This window comes from Gopherus evgoodei, chromosome 20 (genome assembly GCF_007399415.2).
Source record: "Gopherus evgoodei ecotype Sinaloan lineage chromosome 20, rGopEvg1_v1.p, whole genome shotgun sequence".
Classification (NCBI taxonomy): domain Eukaryota; kingdom Metazoa; phylum Chordata; order Testudines; family Testudinidae; genus Gopherus; species Gopherus evgoodei.
Genome location: NC_044341.1, coordinates 9,333,860 through 9,344,813, shown reverse-complemented (window position 1 = coordinate 9,344,813; position 10,954 = coordinate 9,333,860).

Sequence of the window (10,954 nt, the reverse complement as noted above, 5' to 3'; positions counted from 1 at the left end):
TCCGAGGGCAATTTTCAATCCGTCCCACTGGGGAGAGCCGCGTCCGAGCCCGGCTGCAGCGACCACCCGCCCGGGCGTTAGTGCTGGGGGGGCTCTGGGGCAGGGTCCCGGGGTGCGGAGGGGAGGGGCTGTAGGGGAAGGGTTGGGGATGACACGGGGCTTTAGGGGAAGGGTTGTGGGGCTAGAGATGATATGGGGCTGTAGGGGAAGGGTGAGAGGCTGGAGAGGATGCTGGGGGCTTTAGGGGAAGGGTTGGGGCTAGAGGGACTGGGGGTTTCAGGGGAAGGGTTGGGGGCTGGAGATGATATGGGGCTATAGGGGAAGGGTGAGGGGCTGGAGAGGACGCTGGGGGCTTTAGGGGAAGGGTTGGGGCTAGAGGGACTGGGGGTTTCAGGGGAAGGGTTGGGGCTAGAGGGACTGGGGGCTTTAGGAGAAGGGTTGGGGGCTGGAGATATGGGGCTTTAGGGGAAGGGTGAGGGGCTGGAGAGGACGCTGGGGGCTTTAGGGGAAGGGTTGTGGGGCGAGGGGGGATGGAGGCTTCAGGGGAAGGGTTGGGCACTGGGGTGCACAGAGACAAGGCCAAAGGCAAGAGCAGTGTGTGGAGGGGCTGCGAAGCAAGTTGCTGGAAGATCACGTTGTTTTGGGTACTTGATGCAAACTAGCCAGAAGAATAACACAACACAGGGCAGCTATAGCTTCTCCATAGCACCAGCCTGCTCCTTTCCCCAGCTAGTCTCCTTGCTGCTGCAACTCCTCGGGCCTTCTTCCCTCTGGGACTGTTTCTCCCCTTGGGTTGCCAGTTTTGGTTGGAGATATTCTTGGAAGTTTCATCACATGACACAACCCTTAATTAAAGATTGATCTTTGATGCCTGGAGATTCCAGGACAATCCTGGCAACTCTGAGGGGGCTGTCACTGGGATATGACTATTAACCCCAAGAAAGACAAATCCAAGACACACAAGGGTTTCATAAGAAAACATACACACACAAAACAGGGGAGGGAATTTGCAAATCCCAGCTAGGATTGTTTTCATATTGCTTTTAAAATGGCAATGAAAGCAGTTTAAACAGCATTTGAATAACCTAGCACACAACCGCATCCTCTGCTAATGCATGAGGACCAGAATGTGACACGGAGCAGGCTGGCTTCCCTATCCAAAATAAATTAAGTGCAAAAACAGGGAAAGAGACTGGATTTGTAGAACACTTTCAATTTTAATATGCTGAGGTATTACTTGCACAGCTAAAGTAGGAGTTTGGGTTTTTAGAGTTTCTGTTAAATTTCAACAGCAAATACTTACACAGCAGCAATTTACAAATTTAAACAACCATAGGTGCCTCATGCAAAAAAACTAAAATTTAAAAAAAAAAAAAAAAAGCAGGAGCTATAAACAGTTCTGCCTCTAGAGATTTCCATATGGTCAAGTCCTGTCACTGTTTTGTTTTGTTTTTTTAAAGACTCAACCTTGCTCTTCCCAGTAGAAACAGCCAGGTCCAACTCCTCAAAGGGTTTTCATGTCTAACTCTCATTGGGAGTTAAGTGCCTAAATATCTTTGAGGTTCCGGACCTCAGACTTCATCCCTGCAAAGACTTCTGCAGATGATCAACATGAAACAGATGATAGTCCTGTTGAGCTAAATGGGACTACTTTGACACAGGGCCTGATTCTAATGATCATGACTAGATGACAACTATTAACATAAGAATGGCCATATTGGGTCAGACCAATGGTCCATCTAGCCAGTATCCTGTCTTTCAGCAGTGGCCAGATGCTTCAGAAGGAATGAACAGAACAGGGCAATTATCAAGGGATCCATTCCCTGTGGTCCAGTCTAGCTTCTGGCAATCAGAGGTTTAGACACAACTGAAGGAGGGGGTTGTGTCCCCTAACCATCTTGGTTAATAGCTACTGATGGACCTATCCTCCCAGGACCTTATCTAATTCTCTTCTGAACCCACCTGTGGCCTTTACAACATCCCATGGCAACAAGTTCCACAGGCTGACTGTGCATTGTGTGAAGAAGTAATTCCTTACATTTGTTTTAAACCTGCTGCTTATTAATTTAATTGGGTGATCCTTGGTTCTTGCATTGTGTGAAGTGGTCAATAACACTTCTCTATTCATTGTCTCCCTCCTATTCATGAATTTATAGACCTCTATCATATTCCCCCCTTAGTCATCTCTTTTCTAAATTCAGCAGTCCCACTCTTTCATCTCTCCTCATACAGAAGCTGTTTCATCCCCCTAATCATTTTTTGTTGGCCTTCTCTGTACCTTTTCCAGTTCTATATATTTTAGATGAGATGACCAGAAATGCACTCAGCATTCAAGGTGTGGGTGTACAATGGATTTACAGAGTGGCACTATGAAATTTTCTGTTTTATTACCTACCCCTTTCCTAATGGTTCCTAACAGTTAGCTTTTTTGACTGCTGCTGCTCACTGACTGGATGTTTACAGAGAACTAGCCATGACAACTTCAACATATCTTTCTTAAGTGGTAAGAGCTCATTTTGATCCCATCTTATATGTATAGTTGGGATTATTTTTTCCAATGTGCATTACTTTCCGCTTACCAACACTGAATTTCATCTGCCATTTTGTTGCCCAGTCACCCAGTTTAGTGAGATCCTTTGGTAACTCTTCACAGTCAGCTGGGGACTTAAACTATCTTGAGTAATTTTGTATCATCTGCAAAATTTGCCACCTCATTAGTCACCTCCTTTTCCAGATCATTTTTTAATACATTGAACAGCATTGGTCACTGTACAGATTCCTGGGGGACCTCTCTATTTACCACTTTCGATTGTGAAAACTGCCCATTTATTCCGACCCTTTGCTTCCTATTTTTAACCAGTTACTGATGAGAGGACTTTCCCTCTTGTCCCATTTCTGCTTAGTTTGCTTAAGAGACTTTGGTGAGGGATCTCGCCAAAGGCTTTCTGAATGTCTAAGTGCACTATATCAACTGGACCACCCTTGTCCTCATGCTTTATTGACCCCATTAAACAATTCCAATAGATGAGTGAGGCATGTTTTCCCCTTGCAAAAGCCATGTTGACTCCCCCCCGCCCCCAATACATTATCTCTGTTTCTGAGAATTCTGTTCTTTACTATAGTTTCAACCAATTTGCCTGGTTCTGAAGTTAGGCGTACCAACCTGTAATTGCCAGGATCACTTCTGGAGGCTTTTTTTTTTTTTTTCTTAAATCAGTGTTACATTAGGTATCCTCCAGTCTTCTGGTACAGAGGTGATTTAAGCGATAGGTTACATACAGCACAGTTAGCAGTTCTACAATTTCACATCTGAGTTCCTTCAGAACGTTTGGGTGAATCCCACCTGGTCCTGGTGACTTACTGCTGTTTAATTTATCTGTTTGTTCCAAAACCTCCTCTACTGACACTTCAAGCTGGCACAGATTTGTCACCTACAACAAATGGCTCACGTCTGGGAATCTCCTTCCCCTCAGCCTCTGCAGTGAAGACTGATTAAAAGGATTCATTTACCTTCTCCGCAACTGCCTTGTCTTCATTGGTAAATGCATAATGGCCATTACATTTAGCAACAGAATCACTGCAATACCCCTTTCTAGCTTATTGTTAATGCTTTGGGACACTTCTAGCATGACAGATGCTATATTGTAAAGTTAATTCTATTCTAATGCAAAGCTAAAAGGGGGTGTGAAAACTGATTAAGAAAGAAGGGATTGATGAGAAAATAAACAGGATTACTAACAACTAGATGCTCTCCCCCATCTTTCTCCACTTTGAATTTTGATGAATATAAAATTTCTGCATCTGTTCCTTCTAGAAATGAATATTTAAATTATATTCCCTGGGAGTTAAATATACAGAACCCTGAGCAAAATACAGATCTGAATTAAATGTATTTTCCACCATAAATCACATTTTAACTATTATATATCTAAGCACAATAGGATTATACTGAAGACATCCGGTGTGGTTCAGTGAAAATTTGTGTGTGAATGCATATTTGCACACACACAGAGAATCCATTTCATGTTAGTCAATTAAATTTGAAACACCTGACTGATTCTTAATAGCTAAGGTTTCCCAGCCTCATCATTGGATAATAAATCAAACCACAATTTTCAATGTTCTGAGTTTCATTTTGGGTCAGTTGGTGAAAAATAATAGTGAACTAATTTCCTTGAAGAATTGATCTCAAGCGTCTCAGTCTCATTTGCTGATTTTGTCTTCACTGCCGCTGCAAGGGGCTGGATTTAAAACAAAGATAGATGAGAAAATTGCCACTCTTCCCTTCATTTCCTCTTCACTCTCCAAGAGGAAATTGTTTGTAATCATTAATGGGTATGTTTTCATTTGTTTGGCCTCAATTTAGAATAATTTAAGACTATCTGATACAGGAATTTTCCAGAGCAAATTCATCACTATAATTTGTAGCTTGAGGATCTGCAGTCAGACTTTTTCCTCCTTCATTTTCTGCTGAAAAGAACTGTGCATACCAGCTGCTGCGCAGGTATGTGCAATGTGACTGGCTGCTGCCATGATCCAATTCAATCTTAAGTCTGGGTTCATTCAGCTTTTTTTCTAAGAGACTGTGTTGCTTTAGGCTGTAGGGTGTGCCTGCCCTGTAGTGCTCCCTGCTGAGTTAGCATGGCACTGCATGTAGTCCCTGCCTCAGTTTCCATTTTCACAAAGCCAATAACTTCACTTCAGGCACTCTTACTTGACTCAATAATACCCCCCTTAGGGCTCATTACAAAGCTTCATACAAAATGGAGACATAACACTATATCTCAAATAAACAAAAGGTGCTTCTGGCTTTCAGGGTTCCTCTGGTGTTGGCCCACTAAGCTCTGTTCCCAATCCCCCAGGATTCTCTTTCAATCTCTATGTCTCTCCTTACAGCAGGAGTCTCTGGCTTCCTTCTGGAGTCTGGGTAGCTTAAGCAATTATTGTTCCTGTCCTTACCAGGATCCCCAGCTCTCCTCCTGGAGCTGGGTTGAAATTTGTCTCCCTCAGCTAGCCCCACTTAATCCTCAGGCTCAGAGAGCTGGCAGCCTTTTCAGGTGGGGTGTCTGCTCTTGGCTAATTCAGGGCCATCCCCAGAACCTTCTTACTCCCTAATCATCTACCCTGCTGGCTGCTGTGAAGGAGGTGGCAGCTTTTATACTGGCCCCTTCTTCCAGCAACTTTCTTACTGGCTGAGTGAGAGGGGTCCCTGCCCCACTCTCTCTGCAAGCCTCCAGTCCCGGGCCCTTAAAAGTACAGTAACAGGATTCTTTCTAAATCTGAGGACCCCTTACCTCATTTCTCATAACGCCTCAGGCTTTGTGTATTAGACCACACACACTCGTAAAAGGGCCATGCCATGTATTAGGGAGGACTGACCAGAAGGCAGTACTGCCCTTAAACGGCAAGATAGCTCCCCTCACATCTTAGCCAGAAAGGATCCATTTTTCCATGACGTTGGTTGGATTGCAATCTGTCCCCTGGCTCAGAAGTGTCGTATGGGAGGGTGTCACATCTGCACCTGGTCTTGCCATTCCTAAATTCCACTGATGACTGAATGGAGTGCAGGGCTAAGGAGTGTGGATGACTATGAGCCTGATCAATGGTGCAGAGTCAGGCCCTAGAGCACTGCCGTCAGAGAGCCAATTCCAGATGTGTTACTGAAGCTGGGTGGGATCTTACCCCATCACCAGTCCCAACTTTAGCCAATCACAGAGTGAGGTACTATGCAACGTGAGCCAGGGTGGCAGAATCTGGCCCTGTAATTGCAGAGATATAAGACAAAACTGTGGTAAACAAATGAAATACAGCAGAACTGTTTAACATTTAGAGTGAGCTGACCCCAGCTGAGATCAGAGTCCCACTGTGCTGTACGTACACATAGTCAGAGACTCCAAAGAGCTTACAGGGTAAACAGGCAGAGTGGCAGCGGAAACCGAGGCCCAGAGCGGTGAAACAACTTGCCCTGGTCACGCAGCAGGTCAATGGTACAGCCAGGAGTAGAACCCAGCTCTTTTCAGCCCCACACTAGTCCCTATCTATCGACTACGCAGAACATAATTAACTGCCCTATGGTGTTATTCACTGTATTGACTATTATAGGTCTTCACTTCAGTGAAACACTTAAGCATGTGCTTAAATCTATTCCTACTCTGCTGCGCACCTAAGCCCATACTGAACTGTCAGCAAGTGCCAAGTAGTAGTATTGTTTGCATTGTGGTAGCACCAAAGACCCCATTGTGCTAGGCACCGCATACACACAGAACACAGAGATGGTCCCCACCCTAGAGAGACAACGGGTGAATACAAACAGACCATGCGGGCACACAGGGAAATAAGGAGACTGCTGGCCAGCATGAGAGGCAGTGGTCTTAGCATACTAACTGCTGCCTGTTGATTTTTTTGCAGGCGTCGTGGCTTCAATGTCATAGAGTTGAAGGCCAGAAGGGCCCACTAGATCATCTAGTCTGACCGCTTGTACGTCACAGGCCACCAACCCCACCCAGCAGCCGCACACTAAACCCACCAAGCGAAATTAGACTGAAGTATTGCAGCCCTCAGCAGACTAGATGATCATGCAGGCAATGCCTCCCGTGAGATTTAAGTGCTCTGTTGAATTCAGGGTCATAGTTCACAGACTCTGAAATTAGAGATGGGAATGACTAGTAAATCACCTAGTCCATTCATTTTACCAGCCAGTGCAGTACGGCTCAAGGACTGTACACCATCCCCACAGCACAGGGACCTCCCTTGGGAGATTATCCCAGTCACAGCTGAAATGTTCCTTTGCAGATATTCAGCCTGCCTTTTCCTTTGATTAATTTCATTCCATTACTCCTAACCCCTCCGTACCAGCCGCAGAAATCCTCCTCCTTCTTTGGTCTTTATACCTTCAGGTCCTCACCTGCTTATCACATCTCTCCTTAGCAATGCTTTGGCCAAGTGCTCCACACTTACCTCTTTTAATCTTTCTTCATAAATCACTGTCTTCAGACTCTCGCTACGCATAATCCTGCATAGCCTCTGGATTTCCCCAATTGCTCAGGAAGATTTAGTACCATTTTCTTCTGCTTCAGGGCTAATCACACAGCATGTTTGATCTCTCTAAGGGTGCCAGAAGGCACTAGAATTGAATTCTTTGAAGTTTTGCCATTTCCTAAGCCTGCTTAATTGTTTTGTTTTAGGTTTAAGGAACATTTTTTGTCTGAGACAAGGGGAACATAACCACTGGCTAATAACTTAACTTCTGTAGCTCAGATCAAGGAAACAGGAGGGCGCTCTGCCTTCTGAGAGCTAGGGCAAAGGATGGCAAAATACAGGGGCCAAACAGCCTGCAGAGTGGCAGGGAATTCCCAGCAATTACAGTGCATGTGGGAGCAACTAACACCACAGAAGGAAGATTTTATACCATCCAGAAAATTCAGGGAAACGAAGAAAACTGGAAGGAAGGTAGAGATCCTTCAAATGCCAAACAGGAGTGGAATAGGGAGTATGGTTTTGTGATCACTGGGACTTAAGAGATATGGACTCTATTACCATCAGTGCCACTGATTTCCTGTGACATCATGGAGATTTTTTCTCTATGCCTTGGTTTCCCCATCTGTAAAATGGGGATAATTATCTGTTCTCTACCTCTAGAGCCCATTCAATTTACACATACATGGCAGGTACTCAGATACTAGAGTACCTAGCTATATGGAAGAAAGAACTGGTGATCAACAAATGTCTGCCCCCATGGGAACAGGCTGGATTCAGAAAGCATTAAAATAATGTCTGTGATGAGAGGTTATTGGATGGTTTTGATAATGTCGTTTAAAACTTCCAGGGCTCATTTTGGCTGGGAAGTGGGATGAGGGGAGCTGTCACTTAACTCAGACAATGTGGTGAGTACTTGTAGAGTACAGAATAACACAGGATGGAAGAGTTCTGAAACAAGTACATATACTCAAGTGTTTGGGTTACAGATAAGAACTAGAAGCGATATTTAATGATCTAGTGGGCATTAACAAGGCCTGATGAGATAGGCCTCAGATCTGGAATGCCACAGATGGTATACATTATACAAGAGGTAGAGAGGCATCATACATCAGAAGCGTTAGAAAGGCCGTTCATCAATGAAGAGCATGGCAGTGAATTCTTTGGAGAAGCAGCCAAGGAATGGAAGACAAAAGGAGAAACAGAGGGCATCTGCTAAAGACTAATTCCCCTTAAAAGGAGAGTGGAAAAAAAATTCCTGGATCTACACTCCTAGTTCTTGAAATTACAGATTACTCCATTCAGGAGGAATTTTAAATATCCAGACATCTGCTGGGTAACAGAGCCAAAATTGAAGCAAGCTGAGTCTCAAGATAGAGAACACCTAAGATCTTTAAGAAGAAAATTCAATCAGAGGCCACAACTTCCTGGATCTAACGTTTATTTACTGGAAGATACCCACTGAAAATGTGAGACTAGGGAAGGAATTGGTGTCACTGAAGACAAGCTACTGAACTTCACCACGAATTACAAAATGCAGGAGAACAAAGGTATTGGATTCCAGAAAAGCATATTTGGGTGAATTAAGACATTCCCACTGCATTCATTTAACCAAAGTTGTACCATATTTCTTAATCAAATATGTAAAAAATCAGAAACCCCAAATGGGTGAAATTCTGGCTCCACGGAAATCTCCCGGATTCAGAGATTACAAGACCAAACAGGACCACTGTGATTGTCTGGTCTGACCTCTTGAGCTAGATCATCAGACTTTTAGAAAAACATCCAATCTTGGTTTGAACATTTCCAGCGATAAGAGAATCCACTCCCCTTGTTAGTAAGTTGTTCCAATGGTTAATTACTCTCATTGTTAAAAACGTGTGTCTTATTTTACTCCAGGCCTGCGAGTGAAGTTGGTGAGTAAGACAAAAGCATAACCTCTTCCCCGACGCATTTCCCGGCATGTTTAGAACTGAAAACAATTCAAATGAATCATTATTGCTTTTTTTTTGCTTAAAAGGTATGTGAACGAAAGGGTTCCTTTTCTACCTCGACACAAACAGGATACAAATCCTACAAACAAAATACGTTACAAATAAATTCTCTTTTCAAAGTGGAAATAGATTTGCTAGGCACAGCATCTGAAACCCAAAGGGAAAAATTCCCCTTCCTTGAGCAAAACCACCGCTGAAGTCAGCGTTCTGCATGAATAAAGCCTGCCAAATGAGATCCAAAGGGTACTGAGAAAAATGAACCAAGAGACATCTAAGGCCCCAGTCCTTCAGAGATCACTGTACTGTGGTAGTGTTGAGAAACGGCACTCATGGACCACAACCCCACTGTGCTAGGTGCTGTACAAACAGAACAAAAAGACGGTCTCCGCCCCAAAGCACTTAGGATCTTAATGCACATTCTTAACATTGTTCATGGGAGTTGTCCCATTGACTTCCAAGAGACTGTTCACTTGCCTAAAGTTAAGCAGAAGCACAAGTGTTTGCAGGACTGTGGGCTAATCATTAGAAGGTTTTAGAGACAGACATTTGCACTGAATACTTTTTTTTGGGACTGGTGTTGAGAAGCAGTCAGAGCACCTCGTTAAGGAAACATCAATACATTTTTCATTTACAAGCAAGTAACAGAAAGATCATTATTTTTTGATGCAGCTGTTGAATTTCAGGAGGGAAAAGTCTTTTGTCCAGAAATCTTTTTGACCTAAGAAGTAGCATTTGTTTTTACTGCAACATCTAAACACTTGTGCAGAAAAGAAATGCAGTTTGTGTTTTGGGAAAGGAAAATAACAAGAACAAAATCAAACTAGACAATCTGAATGAAATCCCAGGAATCCATGTTAACAGGAGTTGGAAGGATGCTTTTTAAGACCTTGCTGGGCAGAGTTTTGGTTACTCATGACATTTCTTAATCCACTGCAAAAATTCTCTTGGGTTAAGCTTACTTCCCAGCATCAAAATCCCTCAGATAAAATAACTCACTCCCAAGACTCTTATTTACAATAATCATCCCTCTGGGCCAAGCTTACCATCTAGTTTATCCCTGAGATAAAGGTTAAGTCCTCACATGACAATCTTCTCTCCCTTTGGGACTTCGACAGGCATAGATTTAAAAACACATTTTTCTTTTTCAACTTGCTTTTCCTTTCCCGAGTTGCTGAAGAAACTAATCAGCATTTCACAATATGAGAGAGGAACGTGTCTAATGCAAAGCACCAGGCAGCTTCGGAATGATCCAGAGCTGCAGGGGAAAGGATGCCGATGAAACAAATAAATCTGAAGAGGGACAACTGAAGGGGAGGATGCACAGCTAGGACCAGCTACTAGAGAGGACCAAACAATCAAGGATGTGAGTGAGCGCAAGGTCCAATTCTGCAATCATGCTGAGTTCTCGATCAATGGAATTTGAGGGCACTCAGCCTCTTCCAGGATCAGGCAGATAACAGAGCCCAGAATTGTTCTGAAGCAGAGGATCTGTGATGCTCAGAGCCGGATTCTGATACTCTTACTCTTACTCATGTCGAAGGACTTTGCATGGGCTGTCCTACTGAAAGTCAATGGGACAACCTACAAAGTAAGGTACTTCTCAGTGCCAGAAACAGTATGAGAATCTGGCTCCATTTTCTCCCCTCCTTTTTCTCTCCTGTAACTTCATCCCAGAGATAATTACAATATAACGAGGAAGAAAGTTGGATGGGGATTTTTTTTTTGGCTAGGAAATAAGATATTTAATTGAGTTCTTGCTACCCCACAATTGAACAATGAATAAGCAATCTAGAAGAGTCGAAGAAGGTTGGAATTACTGACTATACAGTTGCTAGATTATTTCTTGAAATAAACAACATTTATTGTAAATTATTCTCAAAATCAACCGTTATTGTCAGCTGTTCATTCCAAGGATAATGCAGCAAGTCTTTGACAGTTCTGGACGGATAGCGGCTAATGTCGGATGAACCCAGTTATGCAACTTA